Source organism: Ambystoma mexicanum, chromosome 7p (genome assembly GCF_040938575.1).
Source record: "Ambystoma mexicanum isolate Mex_15411 chromosome 7p, UKY_AmexF1_1, whole genome shotgun sequence".
Classification (NCBI taxonomy): domain Eukaryota; kingdom Metazoa; phylum Chordata; class Amphibia; order Caudata; family Ambystomatidae; genus Ambystoma; species Ambystoma mexicanum.
In genome coordinates this window covers 837,702,206-837,715,773 of record NC_090939.1, presented here as the reverse complement: position 1 = coordinate 837,715,773, position 13,568 = coordinate 837,702,206, and positions in this window count along the sequence as shown.

Genomic DNA, 13,568 nt, shown 5'->3' with positions numbered 1-13,568 from the left:
AAATGACAAACATAGGATGAGGTTGGATTATACTCATAACGTATTCAGTATTTACAAGGACTGCCCTTTTCTATTGTTTAGTTGGCAGGACCTACGAATGGTGCATTTTTCCATTCTTTTCCCTCTCTTTTGTTTTTCTGTAGCTTTAATCATGGTGAGGCACGCTGATTTCTACTGCAGACTTTGGACATTGAAATATACATATCCACCATGAACTGCTTTCCTATTCATTTATTCCAAAAAGACTGTGATTCCTTCTGGCTTTTTTCCTCCTTTAATCTTTTTTGTTCAATGTTCAATGCGTGAAGTTTTACACGCGAAAGGGCCCTGTGCGAGTAGGGTACGTGTATTCCTGGGGTTCGCAGGAAGTTTTACACGCAAAAGGGCCCTGTGCGAGTGGGGTACGTGTATTCCTGGGGTTCGCGGGAAGTTTTACACGCGAAAGGGCCCTGTGCGAGTAGGGTACGTGTATTCCTGGGGTTCGCAGGAAGTTTTACACGCAAAAGGGCCCTGTGCGAGTGGGGTACGTGTATTCCTGGTGTTCGCGGGAAGTTTTACACGCGAACGAGTGGGGTACGTGTATTCCTGGTGTTCGCAGGAAGTTTTCCACGTGAAAGGGCAACGCCCGTGTGCGATGCGTCACAGACGCGCTTACGCGCTAAGGGCCTTTGGACCAATGAAATCGTGTACGTGTGCTGACACACTTACGTGCTAAGGTCCTTTCCTGGAATTACATGCTGACGTGCAATTTTTTCACGTGCCAAATCACTCCGTATCAAGCTGGCCACGCGTACACACACGGAAGACCACGCTCCTGCCTTGAAGGCCATTTTCCTGCCCCCCAGGGCCCCGAGCACGCTCCCACCTGCAATCTGCTGCTGCCTGACTGCCTGCTGCCCACGTGCACTGCCATTTGCTGCCTGCACATCAGCCAGGGATGCAGTTGCTGTGACCACCCCTGCTGGAACTGAAGACTCCCGACTGGGATTCCATCGCTCCACAGCCCAGCCCCAGGACCCAGTTGCCCACCCACTCCTGCCTCTGGGGTTGCCATGTCCAGCAGAACACCATCGGGCAGCACTGGCAACCCCCAGCCAGAGAAGCAGAGGGCCACCAGCTTCAGTGCCAGGGAAGTTGGTGTCCTGGTGGAGCAAGTCCTGGGGCAGTATGATGCCCTCGTTGGAAGTTCGCGCGCCGACAATGAAGGACGGACCAGGATCTGGATGACATTGTGACTGCCATCAACGCGGAGGGGGTGGCAGTCCGCGACTTACATCATGTCAAGAAGCGCTGGGAGGACTTCAGGTCCAGGACCCTCAACAAGGCCCGGCGCCTCGCAAAGGCAGCAGATGCCGAGGGGCGCCGGGGCAGCTGTCGGACCACCAAATGAGGGTCCTGGAACGCATATGCCCAGCGCTCTACGTCCAGATCATTGAGAGGCAGACCCGTCTGGAGTCGAGCGGTAAGTGTACATGCAGAGTGATTGGATGCTGTGCGTGTCATGGTGTGCCAGTAGTGTGCAGGTTGCACATGTGTTTTTGTAGGGCCATGTAGGGATGTGTATGAACATGGGCGTGAGGCTCCCACATGTGTGTCCTCTCATGTGTGAGACACATTGATGGTGTATGTGTTGGTAAGCATGCTGGACAAATGCAGGTGTGGGAGCACACATGTTTGAATTTCTGTGTATGTACATTGGCATGGTTGTGGCATGGATGGTGGTTCCTAATGCATGTATCTGCATTGTGTACATGTGCATGTGTGTGTACTTGACAAGTGTGCAACTGTGATGCAAAATGGATGCATGTGACACTGATATGTAGAAGGCTGAATGGCAGATCTGACATGTATGGCAATCTCATCACTGCAACAGTTGGACGAGATGTAGACATGCATGTAAGTGTGGTGGCGTGTGTGCATGTCTACTGCACTCCCTGTGTTTCATGTGATGTCTGGCTCACCTTTGGATGCTCATGCTGTTGTATGTGTATGGATGGTGCTGGCTGTTGTGATATGGCTTTAGAATTGCTCATGTGTGTGAGTTGAAATGACATGTGTGTTGGGGATTGTGATGCCATGTCTGAAGTTTGACACTGCCACTCATGTGCAACTGTCATGTGTGTTTCGGTCCATTGTACAGTGCCCTGATGCCTGTGTCCTATCTCTCCCTGTCTGCAGCGTCAACTGATGAAGAAGGCGGAGAGGGTGCTGTGGAGCACAGCAGCAGGGATCGCACCGCCAGCCCGAGACACAAAGCCCGGCTCCCCTCCCAGGTTGTCATCTCGTCAGGGAGTGAGGAGTCCGGTGCCACGTCCCAGGCCGCAGCTGCTGAGGGTAGGCCCAAGAGGCGGAGGTCGGAGTTGGACTACTCGGCAGCAGAAGGGGCAGCTGAGACCCCACAGGGTCAGACGGAGGAAGATGGCACAGAGTCATCCAGGTTGGTGGGGGGTTTGGTGGAGGAGGAGGCCGTGCAAGGGACAGAGATGGGGTCTGGAGGTGGGGATTCCACTGGTGCTAGTGGTGCTAGTGGTGCAGTGCAGGGGCAGGGACGGGAGGCAGCACAGGCCCCCGCGGAGGTGCCTGTGTGTAATCCTGTCCCCGATCCTGTGACTGCATCATCCTGCACCAGCAGGGATGCCTACGTCCAGACCCGTTTTCAGGGAGGGGATCCGCTTACAACAACTGGCCTTCCTCTCCCTGCGGACGTGGCAATCCGGGACCGGGTTGAGCCTGTCCTGAGTGGGATAGCGTTGTGTCAACGGGGCATGCGAGGTGACCTGCAGCGTTTTCCGGCTGCACCCCAGCCGGAGGAGGGTGTGCAGGCAGCAAGAGCCAGGGCACAGGCAGAGGCACAGCAGCAGCAGCAACAAGGTGGGAGCCATGATGGCTCAGGGCCTTCAACATCGGAGGGGCAGGCATCGGCCAGAGGACAGGAGGACCCAGGACTGGAAGTGTCTTCCGTGTGGCAGCGGTTAGGCCATGCTATAGATGCAGAGCGGCAGCGGGCAGAAGAGGCACGGCTCACGATGGTCAGGGCGGAGAACTCCATGCATAGGGCTCTGAGGCGGGCCGAGTGCCTCGAGGCAATTCGCAGGGACCTGGAGGTCCAGATGTCATCGTCCCTGAGAACCCTCGGGGCCATGGAAGAGGACCGCCTCCCGGACATCGAGCAGGAGTTCGATGATGCCCTGGCCCGGGACATCCAAAAGTGAGCCGTCGGACTAGCCTGCTGCCCTTTTAAATAGTTTTTAGAGTTAGGTTTCCTTTTCTTTTTCCTTTTATTTGTGGTCAATGGACAATGCCACACAAATTTGTATATAGTTATATTTTTAGGTAGTTTGTTAGGTAGGTTTCATTTGTTTGGTTGGGATCATGGACCCTTTACATCCTTGGACAATGGATTGTATATAGTTTCATCAAGTATTCATTATTTTTTTTTTTTGCATTATGGACATGGAGCAATGGATTTATTTTTTTCGGACAATGGATTGTAAATAGTTGGACTATGGATTGATTTCTCTTTTTTTTTTATTATGAACATGAAGTAATGTAGATTTTTTTTTTACATTTCCTTTGGATTTGCGTTGTTGGAGGGTGACTTTGGACTGTTTTTCCTTCTAATTTTTTGGGATTGGTTATCATTTTCATTCAATCATCTTTTTCACATGCTTTTCATTTCATGTTTCATATTTTGGTATGCTTACATTTCATTTTTGATTTTATGTACATAATACATTTTCATTTTTTAGTTCCATGTGTGGGATTCGCTCATTGGGTTGATGCATGTGAAAATGTGGGTTTACACAAGCAATGCCAACCAGTGTATGTGTGTGACGGACATGTGTTGATGTACATAGTTGACTTTTGGTTTGTGTCATGAGATCGGCATTTCACTGCTGGGGGTGGGGGTGCAGTGGGACATGAGTGGGACATGAGTGGGGGCCTGCTGGCAGGTGCCCTCTACTGCTGGGGGTGGGGGTGCAGGGGGACATGAGTGGGACATGAGTGGGGGCCTGCTGGCAGGTGCCCTCTACTGCTGGGGGTGGGGGTGCAGGGGGACATGAGTGAGACATGAGTGGGGGCCTGCTGGCAGGTGCCCTGCACTGCTGGGGTGTGGGGGTACAGGGGGACATGAGTGGGGGCCTGCTGGCAGGTGCCCTGCACAGCTGGGGGGTGGGGGTGCAGGGGGACATGAGTGGGGGCCTGCTGGCAGGTGCCCTGCACTGCTGGGGGTGGGGGTGCAGGGGGACATGAGTGGGGGCCTGCTGGCAGGTGCCCCGCACTGCTGGGGGGTGGGGGTGCAGGGGGACATGAGTGGGGGTCTGCTGGCAGGTGCACCGCACTGCTGGGGGGTGGGGGTGCAGGGGGACATGAGTTGGTGATCAGTAGTGCAAGCTGACATGTGGCTTGGCTGGGGGGCATGCCCATGGTGGATGGGCTGCCTGCGGGACATGACTAGGGGTGCAGGGTAGTCCCCTGTGTTGTGGGCTGCCTGCAGGGGCCGTGGAGGGTGTAGAGGGAACACCTGGGAGGACCCACACTGCCAATTCACATGTAGGACTCCCCGTGCACCCCCGAAATACACGTACCCTGCTCATATCGCGTGTGAGACTTCACGCGGACCCCAGTAATACATGTACCCCACTCGCACAGGATCTTTCGCGTGTGAAACTTCCTGCGAACCCCAGTAATACACGTACCCCACTCGCACAGGGCCAATTGCGTGTTAAACTTCCCGCGAACCCCAGTGATACACGTAGCCCACTCGCACAGGCCCTTTCGCGTGTGAAACTTCCCGCGAACCCCAGTAATACACGTACTCCACTCGCAGAGGCCCTTTCGCGTGTGAAACTTCCTGTGCACCCCCGAAATACACATACCCTGCTCATATCGCGTGTGAGACTTCACGCGAACCCCAGTAATACACGTACCCCACTCGCACAGGCCCTTTCGCGTGTGAAACTTCCTGCAAACCCAGTAATACATGTACCCCACTCGCATAGGGCCAATCGCGTGTGAAACTTCCCACGAACCCCAGTAATACACGTACCCCACTCGCACAGGGCCAATCGTGTGTGAAACTTCCTGCGAACCCCCGAAATACATGTACCCTGCCCATATCACGTGTGAGACTTCACGCGAACCCCAGTAATACACGTACCTCACTCGCACAGGCCCTTTCGCGTGTGAAACTTCACACAAACCCCAGTAATACACGTACCCCACTCGCACAGGGCCAATCGCATGTGAAACTTCCCGCGAACCCCAGTAATACACGTACCACACTCGCACAGGACCAATCGCGTATGAAACTTCCCGCGATCCCCAGTAATACACGTACCCCACTCGCACGGGGCCAATCGCGTGTGAAACTTCCCACGAACCCCAGTGATACACGTACCCCACTCGCACAGGGCCAATCGCGTGTGAAACTTCCCACGAACCCCAGTAATACACGTACCCCACTCGCACAGGGCCAATCGCGTGTGAGACTTCCCGCGAACCCCAGTAATACAGGTATCCCACTCGCACAGGCCTTTTCGCGTGTGAAACTTCCCACGAACCCCAGTAATACACGTTCCCCGCTTGCTGTGCTGGTACAGGGTTAGCACAGCCCTTTGTGCTGGATTGGGGATTTTGATGGCTTTTCCCTGTGCAAGGGGCGTTCTTGGGGGCGTAACTGGCGCTGCTGCAGGGTCGCTGCGCCACTGTGCGCCATGGCTGGTTTTGGTAGCTAAAATCCATGAATACGCTGTGCGCGGAAATGGATTTTAGCGCACGCGGCTGGCGCAGAGATTCGCACGCGCACACTGTGCGCCATCCGCGTGCGCCACTTGTGCGCTAAATTCTATGAATTACCCCCTTAGGCTTTCAAGTACAAAGGAGTGCGCTGTGCTGAAGAAGACGGGCATAAGCTGGTTTCTAGTTTAAGGCTTTATTCCGTCAAAACTATTTATTCCACATAAAGTCCTAATAGGTTGACACTTGTTATTCTTGTGTGATGCCCCTAGGGCGTTGTAGTTGACTAACCGCACCCTACCTAATGAGGTTGCTCAGTTCTATAATTTGAGACTATGAAACTATTGATTGAGCATTTCTCATACACATTTGTGAAAGTTCTATTTTTCGCAGACCCGGGAGCAACAGCCTTCTCTCACGTGATTCCCTTCACTTGGTTGAAGTTCTGTCCCCCCGTTCTGTCTTTGTGTGTTATTCAGATATTGCACTTACATGTCAGATGCACTAGCACTTTACCCATTTGTGCTTTCTCTTAACTATGGAAACCCAATGTGCATTACGGGTTAGCTTTGTCGATTTAATATGTTTTTGTGTATTTGTTATCAATAAAATGTGTCCTATTTAAATGTTTTTTGTATTGTGATCTGATTCAGCCTGCCCATGACCATTCATTCTAAGTCTTTTGAATATTATCTAATTTAATGTGGAGTTCCGCTTGACATGATCCCCCTCTGCACTTTGTGTAAAGCAGATATGCACCTATTGTTTTAAGATGCTAACCGCATTTGAGTTGAGCACTTTAAGGCTCATCTATCCCTAATTTAAACAGTATGCACTTGTCGTGCTCGGCGAAGCAGCTGGCGTCCATCCAAATATGTCCCGGCAATAACTTTGCCCTGGACCCTCCTCTCTCCATCCAAACAGAGTAAGACCTACAAAGTGATGCAATATAACATGACCGGGTAGGTTCAGCTGTCACCTAGTCAATGACATAGCAATCGACTCTGTGCCTAAACACAAGGCCTGCATGATTCTTCAAATGTTTGAAACTAGTCATCACTGCCAGTAATAGAATATTCACCTAAATCTAAATGCTATTCACACGCAATGTAATTCTCTTTTTATTTTGATGTTTGCACAGTCTGTGGTCTTCCAAAGGGCCTTTCACCCCAGAGTGCTTCAAAGCCATAACAATGACAGTAGGGGCTACACAAATCTCAAATAACATAACATAACATAACATAACATAACATCTTAACATAACATAACATAACATAACATAACATAACATAACAACTTAACATAACATAACATAACAACTTAACATAACATAACATAACATAACATAACATAACATGACATGAGATTCCTTTTAAACAATGGTGTGTCCCTCATAAGGGCCTCGGTCTGCAGAAACCTGCACAAGCACCTCTCGCGCTATCAGGCGTACGGATGCAGCATGTTGGAAATATGCAACGTCACAAACGTGAGAACAACGAATGCCCGGATCACTTACCAGTAATCTTCTTTACTAGACTGCCGGCATGTCAGCCATTATTACAATGGCCACGGATAAATCCTGCACACAAAATATAGAACTTCATGAAATGTGGGCGACCCATCGCGGGAACATGGATTATGAATTAAAACAGACCTTGGGGATCAAACCGCAGTCGTCAGGTTTGTAGGCCGGACACTTCACCACTGCACTTTATAACCTGATCAAAAATCACAAACAACTAAAGGTGAAATATCACATTTCGATACTGCAAGTCCCAGGGGTAAACATTTGTATTGGTTCTTGGAGTTTAAAACATGCACGCATTTTAACGTTTTTAAAAACACTATTAGAGGAAAATATCCTGTCTTGGTTTTGTGTGTGTGTTGATTTTATGAAAGGCAAATGCCATTTGTCCTGTGCAATTTGGGTGGTTATGCAAAGCCAATTTAATGAAAGGGGCATATTTCACCTTGATATGCTCATTTCTGGTGACGTCACATCCCATCACGTTTGTTGATGAGTCCCCTCACTTTAAATTTTAGGACTTGACACCAAGGACAATAGAGAGGAAAGCCACACTTTTAAGTCTGATAGAATCCATCATCGTGAAGCTTCACCAAATGCATAACCTGATTATCTTCTGTTCTTACTATTGGTCAATAATGGTCCTCATTGAAGTCCATTGACACAAGGAGCTTCCTCCATTTTTCTCACAGGTGAGCTTTTGATCACTGTCCCCAGGTTTCATTTTTGCCATTTTGTGGAGACAGAACTATACGGATAAACGTTCTCCAATGTTGCTGAATTTGCATCCAAAGCTTAATTTCTTGCCTTGTCCTGTAATGAGTGCACCTGTCCATTGCACATAGCTCTAATATCCTTTGAAGTATGGTCCTCGCTTTATATAGCTAGACAAATAAATAAATTAAAATGAGACACATATCCTCTTTAAAGCAGCTCGATGACCGAATAGTAAAATTCATTCAGACTTTCATGATATCGAGCATGAAAATGGTGCACATATGATCATTTTCATCGGCAAATATACACAAATGTTTAAGGTCATTCAGAAAATAGGACTGGGTTTTATCATTCTGTGCATCGGCAAGAATAGCCCTACTGTAAAGAAGAATAGCCCTACTGTAAAGAGATAGGGTTGGGACTCTCATTCCCATAGGAATGGAGTGGAGAGCGTGAGATGGCTGACAGCAGAGGGGTGTTTGTAAATATTTCGTGTAATTTCACAAGACTCGTGTCACCAGATGTATATGTCCCTGGACAACTGGGGATGCTAAGAAAATGGCGGCCTCCACTGCACAGGTGCAACAGGTTCATGCTGAGAATGGCAATTACTGTTGAGAAGGGCCAGAGGGCGCCACATTGCAATTATGCCCCATGCAGACATCATAAGTGGTATCCTTTGAATAGCTGATGTTTTGGGAAACCTCATAACAGGTGGTTACACCCTCTCGCCTCCCCCTTCCGCTGCTCTCATTACTGAATCCTGGCAAATCCCATTTTCAGTGGTCAGAAGAAAGAGAGCTCTTGTATGAAGGTGTTTGCCCCTGCCTCCCAATTTGTCAAGAAGCAAAATAGGGCCTTGTGCTGTGGGTGATGCCTTGCTGAGGTGCCAGACTAAAAACAGGCCGCTTTCCCTAAACTACTCAGAAATCATTTATATATATATATGTTTAAAAAATTGGAGTCCGCAAGGGGTAACACGCTGTATGTGATTCATGCCGAAGTACTCAACACCATTGGACATAGACTTTACAAAAAGTGACTTGCCATTTTGCACTGCAACCCATCGTTGCACAAATTGTTCGATTCAATTTTTTGCACCTGGGCAGTGTTTGCCGGTGTGCAAAATGACATTGCAGCGATGGAAGCGCGCCAGGATGTATGTAGATATGAATGCAGACATTGCTCCACAGACTTTCAAAGACATGAAAGCAGCCTCGAAAAAAGACTCAACAAAGATGCTCCTGGAAAAGCAGCATCCTTCCACAAAAGGGCAAACTCCTGGGGCCGCATGAAGGGTTTGGTGATATTACCTCATAGATATTTGCTATGGGTCGCTAGTTAGTTATTTATTTATTTGATTGTTTTTTCATAACCCGCCTGATACCATACCTGAGTTCGCTTTCTAAGCGTGGATCCGGGATTCGAACCTCTGTTTCTCTGCGTGGTCTTGCTTCCAAGTTTGCTGGTATGGTAAATTCAGAGTTTAACTTTTTTTGGAAAGGGGATAGTTCTTTTTATCAGATCTGATGGGAAGCACCCCGGAGAGACAAAAGTGTTGTAAAGCCATGGGCAGGCACAAAGTGATCCTGTTTTAGGATGTGCCAGGCATGGGACTCGATAAGTACCTGAGGCTTTATGTTTCTTGGAGGTCCTGATGAAGGTCTACAAGTTGACTGGTTGCAAAGCTCAGAAGGATGCAGGTTTGTCCAGGGGTATGGTGGGAAGTGTTTAGAATCCAGCATGGATGTCCTGCATCTTGTTGGGAGCATTAACTGCGGTAACTATTCCTGATTCAGAGTCATGAGGGCCCTTCGGTTATCCCACATTTCGAAGTCACACAGGTCCACATAGGGGAAGTGGCATATTACAGCACGCGTTAATATCGCATGAGGTAATGCTTTTGCGTGGCAGACGTTTTTTCCACACAGACCCAATTGGACTTGAATCTCTTCTCAGATGAAATTCAGAAATTGGAGGACTGTTAAAACGTACAGTGTTACCAAATCCTGCATGTTCCACCATTGCCGTCATACTCTTACTGAGGCCCTCATGGTCTATTTCATAAAGAATTGGGCACCTGAAAATACTGCTTCTATTCAAATGGCCAATTCCTACGAAAAGCGCAGGTCGCCCAATGTGCAAAGATGACCTGCACATTTTGTGGGGGCACTGCGTGAGCATACATTATATGAATACATGCAGGGCACAAGTCGAGGGTACACGCGGATGGGCGGAGTAATTTCTGGGGAAGCCACATTCAATTGGTATGCTAATGAGTCCCTGCAATTTCTTTTTATGACTGAGTCCCCCACTTTATTTTTTGGACATGACCCCTGAACACATGTGCCTAACACTAATGTACTCAAAGGCTACCACCAAGCCGCCACGCAGGTTCTGGGAGTGCAATTCAAGATGATGTGCCTGGAAGGAGTGACAAAGATAAAATATGTTAGTTTTCCAGACAAAGGCTTAGACATGTACACTGGGCAGAAGTGGTTCCTCCCCTTGCTGTTCTCAGCAGTGAAAACACGCAAAAATGGGTTAGAAAGGTCACGTTGAATCGTGCATTTCCCTGTGCCATTTCCAAACCGGCTCGTGATCGAGCCTTCAATGCCATCTGTCAAACATGCGGAAAAAATAGCAGCTGCACCATTTTTTGATTTTCTGAGTGGGATCCTGTTCTGGAGGGGAAAATGTGCCAGATTCCCGTCTAATTATGCCAGGGAACCAAGGTTGATAATCTTTGGAAACCTAGGAAGTGGAGAAAGAGGCAGGCCCGTGGCATAGAAAAGTGAGACAGCGACCCCGTGCAGCAGGGGTGTCATTTCAACAAAATGCCAGGGGTAGTGGAAGGGACATCACACGACCCTTGATCTCTGATGACATCACAGGAAGGGATGTAATTTGACCCCACCCCAAAGTGACATTATGGGAAGCAATGAAACATAACCTTTCACCCCTTGACAAAACAGGAAGTGGCATCACATAGCATTGTACACTACGAAAAATATGGTTACGATATCACTCTAATGAAATGTTCATACAAGAATGGATCACCATATGCATTGTTAATATCAGTGTGTATAGGCCCATATTACCAAATTACTGTGAATGCAAGCATATGTCCAAGGCCAAATGACAATGATGTGTTATTATATAGTACTTGCTCGATATCATTGGCAAAATATACACCTCATTGGTTTTGAAGACCTTGAAGCAGCGCATTTCGGACTCGGCTAGTTTTCGACCTGACCTCCATCAAGCCGGCTTTGTCAAGCAAGTCAGGTCTCCCTTGAACGTATTCCTGTTGAATATATACAGGTTACTCGAGAGCAAAAAACACATCTATCTGGCATTTGTCGACCTCAAACAGGCGTTCGATTCGGTTGACCGCCAGTTGCTATTTTTTATTTATTATTTATTAAGTATACTTGTACCATTGCACCACATGCCCATAGGCCTCAGAGCGCACACGCATAATCAAACAAAACAGACGAGAACAAATAGGTTTAAAAACAGAGCGAAAAAGGGAAGCCGGAGGCAGAACCCATAGGTCAATACAGGGAGAGCTCCATAGTAGAGGGCAATCCTAATCAGGCGGCAGGTTTAAGAGAAACGTTTTCAGCTCCTTCTTGAAACCTAAGTGGCGTCTCAGCAGCTCTAACTCTGAGAGGTAATGGATTCCAAGTGTTGGGAACTTGAACATTGAAACTGCGTCCACCGGCCTTCACCAACCTGAATCTTGGAACAAACAATGAGTATGTGGTTGTCCAGGAGGTTTACTCTATGCCATCCATAAAATCTTTCTACTCTGGTACCAGTCTAAGAGTTAGACTTGATAACAGAGGCCACCTCTCCGAAAGTAGTGAGGCGATACTTGGCCTCAAACAAGGCTGTCCCTTAGCGGCAGACTTGTTTAATTTTTGCATCTCGGATTTGGGAACTTCATTATCTGAAGTTAGATCTTTCCTACCGAAAATTGGCGAGTGGCATCTAGGTCATCTGCTTTATGCAGATGACCTGGTCCTAGTTGACCAAACCCCTATTGGACTCCAACGCCAACTAAACAAACTCCAGGAGTATGTTAAAACAAATAAACTTAGAGTTAATGTTCCAAAAACGAAAATCAAAATCTTGGAATCTGCGTTTGGGAGAAAAAAAGCTAGACCAGTTTGGCAGTTAAATAAAGAATGCATCGAAGTAATCACTGTTTACATATTTGGGGATGTTGATAAACACCAGCTTGAACGACGCCCCAAGGATCTTACGACTGAAAATGAGAATCAACCATCTGGCCTCACAAGCACAAATTCTGCTAAAGAGATTTGGTCAATTTTCCTTGCTCCCAGTTATTCAATTCTCTAAGGCCAAAGTGATGGCCATAGCCACCTACAGTGCAGAAGTCTTCTTAGCTATGGACCGCACCTGGTGGATAACCTTGGAGGGTAGGTTTTGGAAGAGAGTGTTAGACCTACCGATGAGTACACCAATGCCTGCAATCAGGGATGAATTAGGTCTCACCTCTCTACGTGCAATGATGGAATGGAAAACTCTGTCATTGTACAGGAAGTGCCTACCCAACCCCTCAGTTCGAGGGTTTAAGGTCATGCAAGACAACTTGAATAATTCAGCTTACATATTCTAAATACCTGGTCCCTATCATGTACTAAGATCTTCTGAAATGGACCTACAGCACAATCCAGATGCTATTAAAATGAAGCAATGGAGGAAGTCTGGGTAGATGCGATCGCAGCAAGAGATCAGTATAAATCTTACTCAAACTTTAAGGTTGAATGTAGGCAGAGGAACTCCGTCCTGACTTATCTTAGACAATTCCTATATCCACTCATGAGAGCAAAACTACAAAGATTTAGATTGAACCTTCTCCTCACAAAAGAGGTCTTGATAAATAGGAATCAATGGCAAGAGTTGGATAGTAACTGCAGATTCTGTAATAAATTAGACACCAAAGAAATACTCTACCACCTGACCCTGTTACGTGAAGGACTAACGGAGAAAAGAACCCTATATGTAGGTAAAATAATGAACAGCTTCACTTCTATGTCTGTGGACGATTAGTGGCTCAAGCTTATAAGGGATGATAACTTGAACCAAACTATAGCCTTACTAAGGTTTTTGGATGACATCCTAATGGGCCCTCATTAATAGCTGGTTTTAGCTGAACGGTGTCCAGGGAAAGATGGTAGATGTTTAGGCTACACATCATGAGAAACAACATGACTTAACTTGCAAAGAATAATCAGGATTCCTAAGAATGAATTGTTTTTAGAAGGTTTTAATTTTTTTGAGTGTAATAACCAATGTGCAATTTTGACTGATGAAATGAGGAGCAAATTCTTATTTGCTCGAGTGAACGATGATTTGTGTTTGTGGATATTTTAATTGTTTTGATTTTGGAAAGTGAAAGGTTTTGTCTAAACCAAGCAATAATAAATAAGAAAATAAAAAAAATATAGCACTTACGCTTAAGCACTTTATTTAGAACAAATATTCATACAATATCTCCCAACCTGCATTGGTACACATTTATCAACCTCAGAAGGATGAAAGGCTGGGTTGGCCT